The following is a 17485-nucleotide window of genomic DNA, read 5'->3' as shown; positions in this document are numbered from 1 at the left end:
TCAATGAAAAAATAGCTTATTCCTGGGATGCATGGGTCATGATCCCAGGGGTCCCAGGGTCCTGGGGTCCTGGGATGGAGTCACACATCCGGCTCCTCATTCAGCAGGAAGCCTGCTTCTCCCTCTGCCTGCTCTGCCTGCTGCTCCCCCTGCTTGTGCTCTGACAAATAAATAAAATTCTCTAAAAAAAATAGCTAATTCAATTCAATATTTAAATCTAATAGACATTTTAATTTTAGTACCTACTGTGCACACTGGAGACAGTCTCCAACCAAACAGTTAAAAAAGTAGAGGGGACGGGGGTGGGCATCTGGCTGCCTCAGTCTGTAGAGCAAGGGACTCTTGATCTCAGGGCTCATGAGTTCAAGCCCCACCTTGAGAGTAGAGATCACTTAAGAAAATAAACTTAGGGGGCACCTGGGTGTCTCAGTGGGTTAAGCCGCTGCCTTCGGCTCAGGTCATGATCTCAGGGTCCTGGGATTGAGTCCCCGCATCGGGCTCTCTGCTCAGCGGGGAGCCTGCTTCCTCCCCTCTCTCTCTGCCTGCCTCTCTGCCTACTTGTGATCTCTCTCTGTGTCAAATAAATAAATAAATAAATAATAAACAAACTTAGGGGTGCCTGGGTGGCTCAGTGGGTTAAAGCCTCTGCCTTCGGCTCAGGTCATGATCCCAGGGTTCTGGAACGGAACCCCACATCGGGCTCTCTGCTCAGCGGGGAGCCTGCTTCCTCCTCTCTCTCTGCCTGCCTTTCTGCCTACTTGTGATCTCTGCCTATCAAATAAATAAATAAAATCTTAAAGAAAAAAAACCTGAAAAAAAAAAAAAAAGCAGAGGGAACAGTTTGTTTAGAAGCACAGAGAAAGGCAGGAGAGATTAAATGACAGGTGAGGATTAACTGTATTGGAGTCTAATTCTTAGGACATGGTTTAAAGACAAAAAAACTTTTTTAAGTTGTCATTTACTTTCAGCAGAATCCAAAATCTTTGCTTCCAACTCCTAATTCTTTTGTGAATATTATATTGGTCAGCAAGTCTGATGAAAAGCCCTGGGGAATGCGGAAAAAACTGGGTTGAAAATAAGCCAGAGACCTCATAGCTAGAGCCACAGGGATGAAGCACAGTTTAAAAGGCAATACTTCTAGCTTGCAGGTAAGAAAGTAGATAACCTTTACAGAAACCTAGAATGATGGCCTTGGATCCTTATCTACACTTTCAGGCATAGCCGGTTATGTTCACATAGCTTCACTAAGGGGTTATTTTGGTCAGATTTAACACAAGTTTCTCAAATTACCTATGATTGAAGGATCAGATTTTTTATTTCCAGCGTACAATAGTTTAGTTGATTTTTTAAAAAAAGATCTTATGTATATATTTGAAAGAGAGAACAAGAGCACATAAGCAGGGGGAATGGCAAAGGGAGAGGGAGAAGCAAGGGCTCAATCCCAGAACCACGCCATCGTGACCTGAGGCGAAGGCAGTTGCTTAACCAACTGAGCCAACCAGGTGCCCTTTTTTTTCTTCCCCACCAATCATTTGCTCCTTGCTTTTTTTTTTTTTTTTTTTAAGTAATCCCTACACCCAACATGGGGCTCAAACTCGTAACCCCTAAGATCAAGAGTTACATGCTCAACCAATGGAGCCAGTCAGGCACCCCATCAGATGATTTTTTTTTTTTTTGGACAGACAGAGATCACAAGTAGGCAGAGGCAGGCAGAGAGAGAGAGGGGAAGCAGGTTCCCCAATGACCAGAGACCCAGATCAGGGGGCTCGATCCCAGGACCCCGAAATCATGACCTGAGCCAAAGGCAAAGGCTTAACCCACTGAGACACCCAGGTGCCCCATGAAAGTTTATTAAATAATGCTTACTCCAAATTTTTATTCTTATCTCTTTGTAGACCAGTAACAAACAGTTCACAAACCAGTATTGGTCTACCACCAATACTAGTCCACGGACCATGCAATGTGGTAGTAACAGACGTCTAAATAGAATATAAGCCCTAAAACCACACACATGAATGCTGTATATACATGCTACAAACACTGAGGCACTCCAGTGGCAACAAAAACACAAAAATGTTTTATACTCCACATGGATGAGGGGTGAGGAGCAATACTATATAAATTTCACTTAAGCCATGACAGAAGTTAACAGGTACCAGATTCACCCTCCCACCTCAAACAACTAAAAAAAAAACTGGCCAAGAACACGAAACACCAGTTTTCAAACACTGAACAGCTAGTAACACAGGACATTGATCTATCTGAGAAAAGGGAAACAAATGAGATAAGCCCCGTTTAAGTGTCCCCAACTTACTGCTTAGAGAATTTTGTAACCAGTACAGAGGAACCCAAAAAGAGTCTGTTTCACAGAACTGAGATAAGAGTCTGGGGTTGGGGCACCTGGGTGGCTCAGTGGGTTAAAGCCTCTGCCTTCGGCTCAGGTCGTGATCCCAGGGTTCTGGGATCGAGCCCTGCATCGGGCTCTCTGCTCAGCGGGAGCCTGCTTCCCTCTCTCTCTGCCTGCCTCTCTGCGGACTTGTGATCTCTCTCTCTCTCTGTCAAATAAATAAATAAAATCTTAAAAAAAAAAAAAAAAAAGAGAGAGAGCCTGGGGTTTGGAGAGGCCTAGGTAGCTAGAATTTACAGAACAGAATGGAGAAAAGACAGCAAGCTCCAGATACCCACAGAAGGTTCCCTCCAGTCCTTGGCTAACTACTGATCACCTTCTACATAAGAAAACTATTGAGGCCTAGGTAAGAGTTACTAGAAAAGATGAAACAATCTTCAGAGATCACACAGTGTCTAGAATAACTCATGTTCCCAAAAGCCAGGGTAGAAATACCTGTACCACATGAGGCAAATACCATTTAGTAACAAAATTAAGTTCCAGGCCTGCCTAACAAAACTTTAAAGCAATCCTCACCAGGACTGAATTATCCTTTTTTTAAAAAGATTTTATTTATTTATTCGACAGACAGAGATCACAAGTAGGCAGAGAGGCAGGCAGAGAGAGAGGGGGAAGCAGGCTCCCTGCAGAGAAGAAAGCCCAATGCGGGGCTCGATCCCAGGACTCTGGGACCATGACCTGAGCCAAAGGCAGAGCCCTTAACCCACTGAGCCACCCAGGCGCCCCCAGGACTGAATTATTTCCAAGTAACTGCATCCCAACATCAAAATATATTTAAAGGAATTAAAAAAAAAAAACACTCAGCAACAAACCTCACAATGTCTGATAAGTTATGTAAGTAAAAAATGATCAGGCAGACAAGGAAACAGGGAATTAAAATCCATAGTGGGGAAAAAAGGTAATCAATAGAAACATACACCCAGGAAGGCACAGATGACAGACAATGATATTAAGACAATCATTTTTAATGTACTCCACATGTTCAAGAATGTAAAGAGAAGCAGGAGTATGAGAAAAATAGAAGGTATTTTTTTAAAAAGTAAAGATTCAAATCACACTTCTGGAGACAAAAATACACTTGACAGGATCAATCAGACTTGAAGAAGACAATCACTAGAAATTTATAAAGCCAGCAGTGGAAACTATCCAAAATGAAAACAGAAAGACTTTTAAAAAAGTCTGAATTTCAGGGTGTGTGGGTGGCTCAGTTAGTAATGCAACCGACTCCTAACTTCCACTCAGGTTGGGATCTCAGGGTCGTGAGACTGAGCTCCACAGCGGGCTCCACACTCAGTGTGGAGTCTACTTGAGGTTCTCCCTCTCCCCCTGTCCTTTCCCTCCTGTCTCTCTAAAATAAGTATTTTTGGGGGCGCCTGGGTAGCTCAGTTGGTTGGGCAACTGCCTGCGGCTTGGTTCGTGGTCCTGGAGTCCTGGGATGGAGTCCCACATGGGGCTTCTGGCTCCATGGGGAGAATGCTTCTTCCTCTGACCTCCCCTCTCATGCAGTCTCACTGTCTCGCTCTCTCTCAAATAAATAAATAAAATCTTAAAAAAAAAAAAAAAGTATTTCTTTAAAAAGTTTATTTATTTATTTGACAGAGATAGCACAAGTAGGCAGAGCGGCAGGCAGAGGGAGAGGGAGAAGCAGGCTCCCCACCAAGCAGGGAGCCCAATGCTGGGCTCAATCCCAGGACTCTGGGACCATGACCTGAGCCGAAGATGCCTACAGACTTGAGCTACCCAGGCACCTCTAAAATAAATTTTTTAAAAACAGAACTTCATGACTATTAAACACTAAGGAGACTAACATACATGTGGACTGGGGTCCCTGAAAGGATAGGGGGGAAAGAAAATATTTAAAGGAATAGAGAAAATGTTTAATTAAAGAAATGATGGCATGGGGGCGCCTGGGTGGCTCAGTGGGTTGAGCCGCTGCCTTCAGCTCAGGTCATGATCTCGGGGTCCCGGGATCGAGTCCCACATCGGGCTCTCTGTTCAGCGGGGAGCCTGCTTCCTCCTCTCTCTCTCTCTCTGCCTGCCTCTCTGCCTACTTGTGATCTCTGTCTGTCAAAAAATAAATAAAATCTTTAAAAAATAAAAAAATAAAGAAATGATGGCAGAGGCACCAGGGTGGCTCAGCTGCTTAAGTGTCTGGGATCGAGTTGTGGTCCCAAAGTCCTGGGATCTGGCCCCAAACTGGGCTCCTGCTCAGTGGGGAGTCTGCTTCTCTCCCTCACTGCCCCCCCCACTTGTGCTCACATGCTCCCTCCTCTTCTCTCTCAAATAAGTAAATAAACTCTTAAAAAAAAAAAAAAATTTGGGCACCTGGGTGGCTCAGTCCATCAGTCTCTTAAGTGTCTGCCTTCAGCTGAGGTCATGATCCCAAGGTCCTGGGAATGAACCATGCCATCGGGCTCCCTGCTCAGCATGGAGTCCATGCCTCTCTCTCTCTCCCTGCCTGCCCATGCTCTTGCTCTCTTTCACTATCTCTCAAATATATAAACCTTTTAAAAAGAGAAATGATGGCAAATACAAAACAAATACCATAAAAACAATAAACAATAAATTTTAATATTTATTTGAAAGACGGATAAAGAGCATGAGTAGGAGGGCCAGAGGGAGGAGAGAATCTCAGACTCCATGCTCAGCACAGAGCCTAATGCCAGGCTCGATCTCACAAACCTGAGATCATGACCTGAGCTGAAATCAAGAGTCCGATGCTTAACCGACTGAGCCACCCAGGCACCCAACAATAAATTTTTTTTAAATGAACAATGGCAGAAAACTTGCCAATTTTGAGGAGAAATATAAATCCACAGACCCAAAAACCAACAAACCCCAAGCAAAAGAAACATGAAAAACACACTGAAGTATTTGTCAAGTTCTAAAAACCAGAGACAGAGGAACAACCACAGAGGTGCCTGGCTGGCTCAGTCAGTAGAGGATCTGACTTGATCTCAGGGTGGTGAGTTCAAGTCCCATGGTGGGCATGAATCCTACTTTAAAAAATAAAAGAAATAAGATATAAAATCAGGCAAAAGAAAATGATACTTATATAATCATAGTAAAAAATATAAGAATGGGGGCGCCTGGGTGACTCAGTGGGTTAAAGCCTCTGCCTTCGGCTCAGGTCATGATCTCGGGGTCCTGGGATCAAGCCCCACGGCACAGGGAGCCTGCTTCCTCCTCTCTCTCTCTCTCTCTGCCTGCCTCTCTGCCTAATTGTGATCTTTCTCTGTCAAATAAGTAAATTCTTTTAAAAAACAAATAAATAAATAAAACCTCCTCTTTCATACAAAAGAGAGGACTTACCACCCATGCACAATTATGAGAAAAAATGTTAAAGGAAATCTAGGCAGAAAAGAGACACTTATGTCTGTTAAGTGTCTGACTTAAACTCAGGTCATGATCCCAGACTTCCTGCTCAGTAGGGACCCTGCTTCTCCCTCTGCCTGCTGTTCCCCCTTCTTCCCTGTTTGTGCTCTGTTAAATAAATTCTTAAAAAAAAAAAAATAAGGGGAAAGAAAAAAGGAAATCCAAGCACAAAGAAAGTTATACCAGGTAGAAATTTGGATCTATGTCAATAAGAAGCACTGACCATGGTAAACGAGGGCACATGGAAAACATTCTTTTATTTTTTAATCTGTTTTTTTCAACTTTAATGAACATTTGGCTCATTTCTAGTTTTTGGCAATTATGACAACTGATGTGAACATTTCTGTGCATGTAGTTTGCTGGCCAGCTTCACATTTCTTTTTAGTACAAACTGAAAACTGAATCAAGTTTTTAAAGATTTCAAAAGGAAAACAAGCATTCCCAAAGTTATTAACATAAATATTTTAGCAATAAAATCACATATGAGGGGCGCCTAGGTGGCTCAGTGGGCTAACCCTCTGCCTTCAGCTCAGGTCATGATCTCAGGGTCCTAGGATTGAGCCCCACATCGGGCTCTCTGCTCAGCAGGGAGCCTGCTTCTCCCCCTCTCTTTCTGCCTGCCTCTCTGCCTACTTGTGATCTGTCAAATAAATAAAATCTTTAAAAATAAAATAAAATCATATATGGAAACATTTCTAAATAACTGGTTTTTAAAAAGTTTTCTCCACTGCGTGTTTCTTTTGAAAAGCAGTTACTTTCTCACTGTTAAAATATCAACTTTTATCTTAGGGCATCTGGCTGGCTCAGCTCCTACTCTCCTGGTGGTGAGTTCAGGCCCCATGCTGGGCACAGAGCTTACTTAAAAAAAAAAAAAATTATCTTTTACAAATTTTTTATTTTCAGTTATCTGCTAGTGGGTTTACTACTGACAGCCATTGTTTTTAACTACCTGATGTGTCTAACAAAGCTAGGAATACAACCTATAAATGGAAGTGTCAATTCTGCTATTTTCCTGCTATTTGTTTATGCTTGCATTATTATCTTCAATTCACCATTTCTAAGCAGGAATCTTTTTTTTTTTTTTTAAAGATTTTATTTTTTTTTATTTGACAGAGAGAAATCACAAGTAGACTGAGAGGCAGGCAGAGAGAGAGAGAGAGAGAGGGAAGCAGGCTCCCTGCCGAGCAGAGAGCCCGATGCGGGACTCGATCCCAGGACCCTGAGATCATGACCTGAGCGGAAGGCAGCGGCTTAACCCACTGAGCCACCCAGGCGCCCCCTAAGCAGGAATCTTTTAAACACACTGTCCAGGGCGCCTGGGTGGCTCAGTGGATTAAGCCGCTGCCTTCGGCTCAGGTCATGATCTCAGGGTCCTGGGATCGAGTCCCGCATCAGGCTCTCTGCTCAGCAGGGAGCCTGCTTCCTCCTCTCTCTCTCTGCCTGCCTCTCTGCCTACTTGTGATCTCTCTCTGACAAATAAATAAATAAAATCTTTAAAAAAAAAAAAAATAAAAAAAAATAAACACACTGTCCACTTTGTAAGACCTAGTTTAAACTGGAAAAAAAAAGTCATATCTAGACTTATTGTTGCTATCATTTAACAGTATATACAAATATTGGATCATTATATTGTACCCTGAAACTGTCAATTATATCCCATTCTTAAAAATCCTAATGTTTTATCATCTCCCTGATATGAGGAATTTTTTTTTTAAGGTTTTGTTTATTTATTTGACAGAGATCACAAGTAGGCAGAGAGGCAGGCAGAGAGAGAGAGGAAGGGAAGCAGGCTCCCTGCTGAGCAGAGAGCCCAATGCGGGGCTCAATCCCAAGACCCTGGGATCATGACCTGAGCTGAAGGCAGAGGCTGAGCCACCCCAGGCACCCTCACTTTAAATTCTTGCCACAAACATAAGGACAACACTGGCAATCCTACCACACATCCTGTAGAATTTTTTCTTCATGAATATTTTTTCAATCTCTCCAAAGTGACTATTTCTTCTTCAAATCTCCTACACCTACTACAGTCCTCTCCCTTACTTCTAACCAGACCTTGCTTCACGCTTCATGGAACAGAAACAATTAGGCCTTCTTTTTTTTTTTTTTTTAATTTATTTGAGAGAGAGAGACAGTGAGAGAGAGAATGAGCGAGGAGAAGGTCAGAGAGCGAAGCAGACTCCCCATGGAGCTGGGAGCCCGATGTGGGACTCGATCCCGGGACTCCAGGATCACGCCCTGAGCCGGAGGCAGTCGTTTAACCAACTGCGCCACCCAGGCGTCCCAGGCCTTCTTTCACCACACCAAAACTACCAACCTGTCTGCATGTGTACCCCTATTTTCTGTTATCTTTATTTCTATGAATAAAGTTTCCATGCTAGATAGAATCTTCATATAGCTGGTCCCTTGTCACTCACATATCATGGAGTGAATCCTTGACCATGCAAACTAAATTAATCATCCAGTTACTATCACCTTAAAAATGGGTAAATTAAGATAAGCATCTGTACATTATTTTATCACTAACATTCTCTAATCTACGTATTTATAGTCTATACCAAGTAATGGAAGCTTCATCTGAGAAAAGGGACCTCCTCTGTCTCCTTAAATGTGGTACCTCTAGTAACCAAAATAAATGTTCAGTAAATATAGAGGAAATACACTTATGACCTGGGAGACAAGAAAAGTGCTTCACAAAATTCTCCTTAAAGAATGACCAGGGAGGGCGCCTGGGTGGCTCAGTGGGTTAAGCTGCTGCCTTCGGCTCAGGTCATGATCTCAGGGTCCTGGGATCGAGGCCCGCATCGGGCTCTCTGCTCGGCGGGGAGCCTGCTTCCCTCTCTCTCTGCCTGCCTCTCCATCTACTTGTGATTTCTCTCTCTCAAATAAATAAATAAAATCTTTAAAAAAAAAAAAATGACCAGGGACACCTGGGTGGCTCAGTCTGTTAAAGGTCTGCCTTATGCTCAGGTCATGATCCCAGGAGCCTGGGACTAAGCCGGGCTTCGGGATCCCTGATCAGCCGGGAGTCTGCTTCTCCCTTTCCCTCCACCTCTGCGTGCAGCTCCCCTTGCTGTGCTCCACTCTTCTCTGTCAAATGAATAAAAGCGTAAAAAAAAAAAAGTCTTGGGGCGCCTGGGTCGCTCAGCAGGGAGCCTGCTTCCTCCTCTCTCTCTGCCTGCCTCTCTGCCTACCTCTGATCTGTCAAATAAATAAAATCTTAAAAAAAAAAAAGTCTTCATTAACTTGTAGAATCTCCTCTACTACCACCACCACAAGAAACAGGAAACCAGAATCCCCAGTAGCTCAGTGGGTTGGGCCTCTGCCTTAGGCCTAGGTCACGATCTCAGGATCTTGGGATCAAGCCCCACATGGGGCCCTCTGCTCAGCCAGGAGCCTGCTTCCCTCTCTCTCTCTGCCTACTTGTGATTTCTCTGTCAAATAAATAAAAGTCTTAAAAAAAAAAAAAAAAGAAAGAAAGGAAGGAAGGAACAGGAAACCAAGGCCCACAGTGTCAACCAGAAACATAATAGTTTTCCAGGTACCTAATTATATTTATCATTTATCATCCTCCCTACTAAGTTTTAATTTACCCTTACAAATAAATATAAACTCAATGTCCACCTGATAGAATGGATAAAAAGTACAGTATATTCATACAGTGGAGCACTATATAGCACAAAGAAATCACTAAAAGAGTATGTAATGTGTATGATTCTCATAATGTTGAGTATAAGCAACTAGATATCACTACACAGTGCATAATTCAATTTATAAAGTTCAAAAACTGACAAAACTAACCTATTATGTTGGAAGTCAGAAGAGCTACCTTTGAAAGGAGGAATTTGATTGGGGGGGAGGGGTCAGGTTCCATAGTGGGTTTGTTGTGTTTTTTTTCTAAGATTTTATTTGACAGAGATCACAAGTAGGCAGAGAGGTGGGGTGGGGGGCACAATCAGGAAGCAGGCTCCCCGCTGAGCAGAGAGCCGGATTCGGGACTTGATTCAAGGGCCCTGGGATCCTGACCTGAGCCAAAGGCAGAGGCTTTAACCCACTGAGCTATCCAAGCGCCCCCATAGCATTATGTTTCAAATTTTCCCTTGTGAAATCTCACTTAGCTATACGTTTTCCATTTGTGGACTTTTTGTAGTGTGTTCTACTTCAACAAAATGTACTGAAAAAAAGATAATTTTTGTTTTAAATTTAATGACTTGGGGCACTTGGGGTGGCTCAGTTGTTAACCATCTGCCTTCGACTCAGGTCATGATCCCAGATCAAGCCCCACATCAGGCTCCAGGCTCAGCAGAAAGCCTGTTTCTCCCTCCTACTCCCCCTGTGTTCCTTCTCTGTCTTTCAAATAAATAAAATCTTTTAAAAAAATTAATTTAATTTAATTTAATGACTTGCCTCATACTTTTAAATAATTATTCTTAAAACAAACAAACAAACAAACAAACTAGGGGGTGCCTGGGTAGCTGAGTTGGTTGAGCATCTGCCTTTTGCTCAGGTCTTGATCCCAGGATTCTGGGATTAAGCCCCGCATCTGGCTTCCTGCTCAGCAAGGAGTCTGCTTCTCCCTCTCCCTGCCACTTCCCAGGCCAGTGCTCACTAGTCCTCTCTGTTAAATAAATAAAATCTTAAAAAAAAATTTTTTTAAATATCAAATTTAAAAAGCAATCAATTAATTACAATCAATTAAATACTTTTGAATAATTAAGACCTAACTTCTGGAGCATGTGGGTGACTCAGTCTGTTGAGTGGCTGACTCAGGTCATGATCTTGGGGTCCCAGACTGAGACCCTCAACAGACTCCCCACTCAGCAGGCAGTCTACTTCAGAATCTCTCTCTCCATCTGCCGCTCTCCACCCCCCACCACCACACTCTCTCAATAAATATACCTTTAAAAATGAAAGTTTTTAAAAGTTTTATGTAGTCATAAACTTGTCTATTTTTCTTTTGTTGTCTGTGCTTTTGGTACCCTATCCAAGACCAAGTCCAATATCACAGAGCTTTTATCTAAGCTTTCCCTCAGGAATTTTGGTTTCAGGCCTTACATTTAGGTGTTTAATCCATTTTCAGCCCAGTTTCGTATATGGTGTAAGATAAGGGTCCAACTTCATTCTTCCGCATCAGCACATCCAGTTTTCCCAACACCATTTGTTGAAGAGACTATTCTTTCCTCATAAAGTGGTCTTGGCATCTTTGTCAAAGATCATTTGACCCTACGTGAGGATTTATTTCAGGACTTTCTATTCTGTTCATTGGTCTATTTGTCTGTCTTTATGTCAGTTACCACAGCTCTCATTATTGTAGCTTTGTAATGTTGTGAGATCAGAAGTGGGCTCTCCAACTCTGCTCTTTTTTAAAAACTGCTATGGCTTTTTGGGATCCCTTGAGATTCCTTATAAATTGTAGGATGAAACTACTGTATCTGCAAAAATACCATTGAAATTTTGATATAGATTGTGTGGAATCTATAAATATGAACATTTTTTAAAGATTTTTATTTATATAAACAATAAATTTGTAAATAAATAAAATCTTTTAAAAGAGGGAAGACACCTGGGTGACTCAGTTCATGACCCCAGGGTCCTGGGATCAGAATCCTGCATCAGACTCCCTGCACCATGGGGAGCCTACTTCTCCCTCTCCCTCTGCCTGCTTGTACTTCTCTGTCATATAGATAGATCTAGAGTGTGCTTGTGCAAGGGGAGGGGTGGAAGGAGAGGGGGAGACTCTCAAGGCAACTCCTTGCTGAGAGCATAGCCAGATGCAGGGTTCAATCTCAGTACCCGGAGACTATCACCTGAGCTGAGAAACCAAGAGTCAGACACCCAAACAACTGAGCCATCCAAGCACTCCAGGACACCTTAATATTAAGCATTCCAACCCAAAACAGGGCAAGTCTTTCCATTTATTTGTATCTTCTTGAATTTTTCAGCCATGTTTTATAGTTTTTACTACAAAAGTCCGTTCAAGGGGCGCATAAGTGGCTCAGTCAGTTGGGCCTCTGACTCTTGGTTTTGGCTCAGGTCACAATTTCATGGGTTATGAGATGGAGCCCTGTGTTGGGCTCCATGCTTGGTGGTAGTCTGCTTGAGGATTCTCTTCCTCTGTCCCTCCCCCTACTCTCATGCACCCAGGCTCAAACTATCTCTCAAATAAGTCTTTAAAAAGTTTGTAGAAGTTTTTCACTCCTTGGTTGGGCTTATACCTAGTATACAACTCTTTGATTCTATTTTAAATGGCATCGTTTCCTTCTCAGAATGTTATTCTTGTATAAAAACAGAACTGATTTCGGGCACCTGGGTGGCTCAGTGGGTTAAGCCGCTGCCTTCGGCTCAGGTCATGATCTCAGGGTCCTGGGATCAAGTCCCGCATCGGGCTCTCTGCTCGGCAGGGAGCCTGCTTCCTCCTCTCTCTCTCTCTCTCTGCCTGCTTCTATGCCTGCTTGTGATCTCTCTCTGTCAAATAAATAAATAAAAATCTTTAAAAAAATAAAAATAAAAAAAAAAAAACTGATTTTAAGATTTTTAAGTAATCTATACACCCAACATGGGTCTCAAACTCAACCCTGAGATCAATAGTCACATGCTCCACTGACTGAGCCAGGTACCTTCCCCAAAATGCAAAGTTTTAGTAACTTAAAACTTTGTAAGGAACCTGGCTGGCTCAGTGACTAGAGGATACAACTCTTGACCTCAGGGTCTTCCATTCCAGCCCAATGTTGCACGTAGAGATTATATAAAAAATAAAACCTTAAACAAACAAAACTGCAGAATTCATTCATTAGTTCTAACAGCTTTTTGGGTGTGTAGTCTTTAGGGTGGACCTCATTTAAAATTTTATTTACTTTTTTTTTTTTAAGATTTATTTATTGAAGGGGCGCCTAAGTGGCTCAGTAGGTTAAGCATCTACCTTCGGCTTAGGTCATGAGCTTGGGGTCCTGGGTTCGAGCCCTACCAAGAAGGCTCTCTGCACCCACTTCCCCTTCTTTCTCTGCCTGCTGCTCTGCCTACTTGTGATCTCTCTCTCTCTCTCTGTCAAATAAATGGAAAAAAAATCTTAAAAAAAAAAAAAAGATTTATTTATTGAAGAGAGAGACAAAGAGACTGAGACAGAGAGAGAAAGAGGACATGCCAGCAGGGGGAGAGGCAGGAGAGAAAGACATAAGCAGACTCCCCACTAGTACAGAACCCCATGCAGTGCTCATCTCATGAACCGGAGATCATGACCTGAGCCAAAACCGAGAATCAGACACTCAACTGACCAAGCTACCCAGGTGCCCATATTTTATTTATTTTTAAAAATCTTAATTCTAAAAAATAATAATAATAATAAAAATAAATTTTAAATTTAATTCTAGTTAATATGTATCTATGTTGTATTAGTTTCAAGTGTGTAATAGCGATTCAACAATTCTTTTTTTTTTTTTTAAGATTTTATTTATTTACTTGACAGAGTGAGACACAGTGAGAGAGGGAACACAAGCAGAGGGAGTGGGAGAGGGAGAAGCAGGCTTCCCACCAATGAGGGGTTCCATCCCAGGACCCTGGGATCATGACCTGAGCTGAAGGCAGACACTTAATGAATGAGCCACCCAGGCACCCTGACTCAATGAGCCACCCAGGCACCCTGACTCAACAATTCTATACATAGATTAGTCCTCATCATGGTAAATGTACTTTTTTTAAGTTGGCTCCAGGCCCAGCATGGGGTTTGAACTCACAACCCCAAGACCAAGAGTCCCAAGGTCTATAACTGAGCCAGCCAGGTGCCCACGATAACTGCACCTTTAATCCTCTTCATCTATTTCACCCATCAACCCACCCACCTTCCCCCTGGTAACCATTAGCTTGTTCTCTATAGTTAAGAGTCTGTGTTTTGATTTGTCCTTCTCTGTGTCCAATTGTTTTGCTTCTTAAATTGAGTGGACCTCATTCTTTAAAGTGGTAGTGAAGAATGCTCTTGGACATGTATATAATTAGCATTACCAAGGTTAATGGGATATGATGATGAATTAATTGTCTTAAGAGTACAAGGTCAGGAGTGCCTGGGTGGCTCAGTCAGTTAATTATCTGACTTCAGCTCAGGTCCTGATATCCATGTTCATGGATGGAGCCCCTTGTGGGGGTCCACTCAGCAGAGTCTGCTTCTCCCACTCCTTCTCCCTCTACCCCTCCTCCCCACTCGTGGGTGCACTCTCTCTCAACTAAATAAAAAAGTACAAGGTCATACTCCTCTTATTGAGAAATAATTTCAACATTTAGTCCACTTATTTTTCATTCTGACCTCAAAAAAGCACCCTGACATTACCAAATAACAATTCAACTAAAACAATCTAATAGTTTTTTTATTGCTTTCCCCCCCAGATCCACCAGAGGGACTCTTCTCCCACTTACACATCTGAGCTGGAATACCTATCTTTACTTCTCCACCCCACTGAAAAATAGGTACTCAGGTATTCTAACTAAATCTTTCAAACAAATAATTACAACATTAATTCATCATAAATCCATGGAGCAGGGGCGCCTGGGTGGTTCAGTGGGTTAAGCCTCTGCCTTTGGCTCAGGTCATGATTTCAGGGTCCTAGGATCAAGCCCTGCATCAGGCTCTCTGCTCAGCAGGGAGCCTGCTTCCTCCTCTCTCTCTGCCTGCCTCTCTGCCTGTGATCTCTGTCAAATAAATAAATAAAATCTTAAAAAAAAAAAAAAAATCCATGGCGCTAACTCACAAGACGTTCTCTAATCTTATTTTAAACACCAAAATACTAAGCACTGACATAACCTCTATACACCAACACAGAGGAAACAAACCACTTGTGGAAATAGAAATGACAAACCCAGAACTTAAAGATTACTGAGCTAGGGGCGTCTCGGTGGCTCAGTGGGTTAAAGCCTCTGCCTTCGGCTCAGGTCATGATCCCAGGGATCCTGGGGTTGAGCCCCGCATCCGGCTCCCTACTCAGCAGGAAGCTTACTTCTCCCTCTACCACTCCCCCTGCTTGTGTTCCCTCTCTCGCTGTCTGTCAAATAAAATCTTTTAAAAAAAGAGGTCTTGGGGGTGCCTGGGTGGCTCAGTGGGTTAAAGCCTCTGCCTTCGGCTCAGGTCGTGATCTCAGGGTCCTGGGATCAAGCCCCACATTAGGCTCTCTGCCTGCTTCCCTCTCTCTCTCTCTGCCGGCCTCTCTGCCTGCTTGTGATCTCTGTCTGAGAAATAAATAAATAAAATAAAATCTTTTTTTAAAAATAAATAAATAAATAAAAATATATTTTAAAAAGATGTCTTTTTAAAAAACTGTAAAAGAAAATACTAATAGTAAGATTTTATTTGAGAGACTGTGCACACATGAGCAGTGGGAGAGGGGCAGCCGGAGAGGAGCAGCCGGAGAGGCAGAGGCAGACTCCCCATTGAGCAGGGAGCTGGATGATGGACCTGACCCCAAGAATCTAGGATCATCAAGTGTGCTCAAGGCAGATACTTAACTGACTGAGCCACCCAGGTGCCCTAAACAAGCCATTTATTTTCTCTTTTCTTTTAAGATTTTACTTATTTGAGAGAGCACGTGAGTGAGTGAGCACAGGCAGAGGGAAAGTGAGAAACAGGCTCTCCACAGAAAGGGCAGCCTTATGAGTGACTCAATCCCAGGACACCAGGACCATGGCCTGAGCCGAAGGCAGATGCCTAATTAACTGAGCCACCCAGGTGCCCCTAAAAAAGTCTTCTCCTTCCCCAACTTTATTTATTTGTTTATTTATTTATTTGACAGAGAGACAGCGAAAGAGGGAATACAAGCAGAGAGAGTGGGAGAGGGAGAAGCAGGCCTCCCGCTGAGCAGGGAGCCCCATGCGGGGCTCAATCCCAGGACCCTGAGATCATGACCTGAGCCAAGGCAGACGATTGAGAACTCAGCCACCCGGACGCCCCAAGAAGTCATTTTAGACGCTTTACCTCTGAATACCCCATTAACTTACTTGAGATTCATTTTAATTCATTTTACATATTAACTAGAATTAAATTTAAAATGAGAAATGCCATCTTTACCATTCCCTCAGACTAGCTAATTAGGTTTTCATGTAATTTACTCTCAAAGTAAGCTTTTTCATGGGTAATGAAATTATAAAAATTAAATGCTGGGGTTTAACCCAGACTGTGCCACTTATGACTTGGGAAATTATTTCACCACTCTAATCTTGATTCTTCTTACCTATAAAAGGAAGTTAACTACTTCACAGCAAACTCATGTGGATCAAGTAAAAATATTCAAAAAAGCACTTAATACACACAATTGGTAGATTTTAGTTTGCAACTCATGGCTGGAACTTAATAGTTTATTTTCCCTTCTGGAGGCATATGAGTACTTTCTCAGTGTATGACCTGCCAGGAAGCTGGAGACTAGCTCACCACTAACTTAACTTTAGCTATACACAGGTAACATCTGAATATCTGCAATTCATACTGGCTGCATAATTTTATCTCAAAACCAAACCAAACCCTTAATACTTTTAAGGGCTGAGAGGGCAAGGATCTCTAAATGGAACGACTGCTAGAGTTGTCCAGCACACCATAAAATGGTCTCCTGAGCATCAGTCTCAAGTAAGGAGTTCCTTGTTTTAAAAAAAGCCGGGGGGGGGGGGATACCACATGACTCACAAAGCAAAAGCTACTCCTGTCCTATCAAACCAATGAATGAGGAAGCCAAAAACGGAGCTTGAAACTAAAATTGTATTTTCTCTAAGTTCCCACGTGATCCTGAGGGTAGTTTGACCACTGCTAAACGTGAAGGAAAACGAACCAAGTGGTAGGCAGCGTAGAGATAAGTAAATCTCTAGTAACTTGGAATGTACCAACACCATCAGAGTCTAAGTCTATAAACTAATAAAACCTCACAGCAACCTCTCTATAGTGGAAGAAGCGAACTTCTAAGGTGTGTAAGGGAAAAAATAAAACCAGGCTCTTAAAATCAAGGGATGATTGGGAATTTAGACCCACCAGATGGAAACGGCACTTGCTTCCTCTAATTAACCGAGTGTCCCCTTTCACTGTTCAAGAAATACCTTGTCTGACAAACACTGTAACGCTTTCAAGGCAATCGTTTCTACCCAGACCACCTAATACATTTCGTGCATACAACCGCCCATTCACCCAGCAACCAAACACTGACTGAAGTAAGGAGTTCCACGCAGCGCTAGGTGAAGATGCTTTGCGTCCCACCTAGTATCTAGGTGGGACGCAAAGCATCCCACCGAAGCAGCCAAGTTTCTCGCCAGCACTCCCTAGGCCTAAAGAGTCACTATGCTCTCCACCAGAGGCCTAAGAACGATGATAGCTGAGAGGAGGGGGGCAGGAGATGGGCGAGGAGACGGTAGCAAACAAGCTTCACCACGCCACACCGCGGAAGTTGGATAATCTGGGCGAACCGCACAGCCCCAAACAATGGAGTTTTCCCGCCTCCTCAGGACCCCGCCCCCTGCTCCCCAGCCAGCGGAGGAAAGCTAACCCTAGCGCGCGTGGCCCCGCCCCCTGAAGACCCCGCCCCCTCCCGAGCCCACCAGGCCAGCCTTCCACCTCGTGCAAGGGTGGTTTTTTCCCCCCCCGTGGGGTGGTTTTTTTGGTGGTTTTTTTTTTTTTTTTTTTTTTGGCGCCAAATCTGTTAGTTATTTTCCCGGGTTGTTTAGGGACACTACTGGATGCGCGAGCCAGGA

General features: G+C 43.1%; 1 protein-coding gene across 2 annotated transcripts in view; it reads right to left on the bottom strand.

The window, feature by feature from the left end:
• LOC122899907 (nuclear autoantigenic sperm protein) overlaps positions 1 to 17485 on the bottom strand; it is a 44442-nt gene that overhangs the window by 26419 nt on the left and 538 nt on the right. The window lies entirely within an intron of this gene.

This window comes from Neovison vison, chromosome 2, assembly GCF_020171115.1.
Source record: "Neovison vison isolate M4711 chromosome 2, ASM_NN_V1, whole genome shotgun sequence".
Lineage (NCBI taxonomy): Eukaryota > Metazoa > Chordata > Mammalia > Carnivora > Mustelidae > Neogale > Neogale vison.
This window is presented reverse-complemented; position numbering and strand designations above follow the sequence as displayed.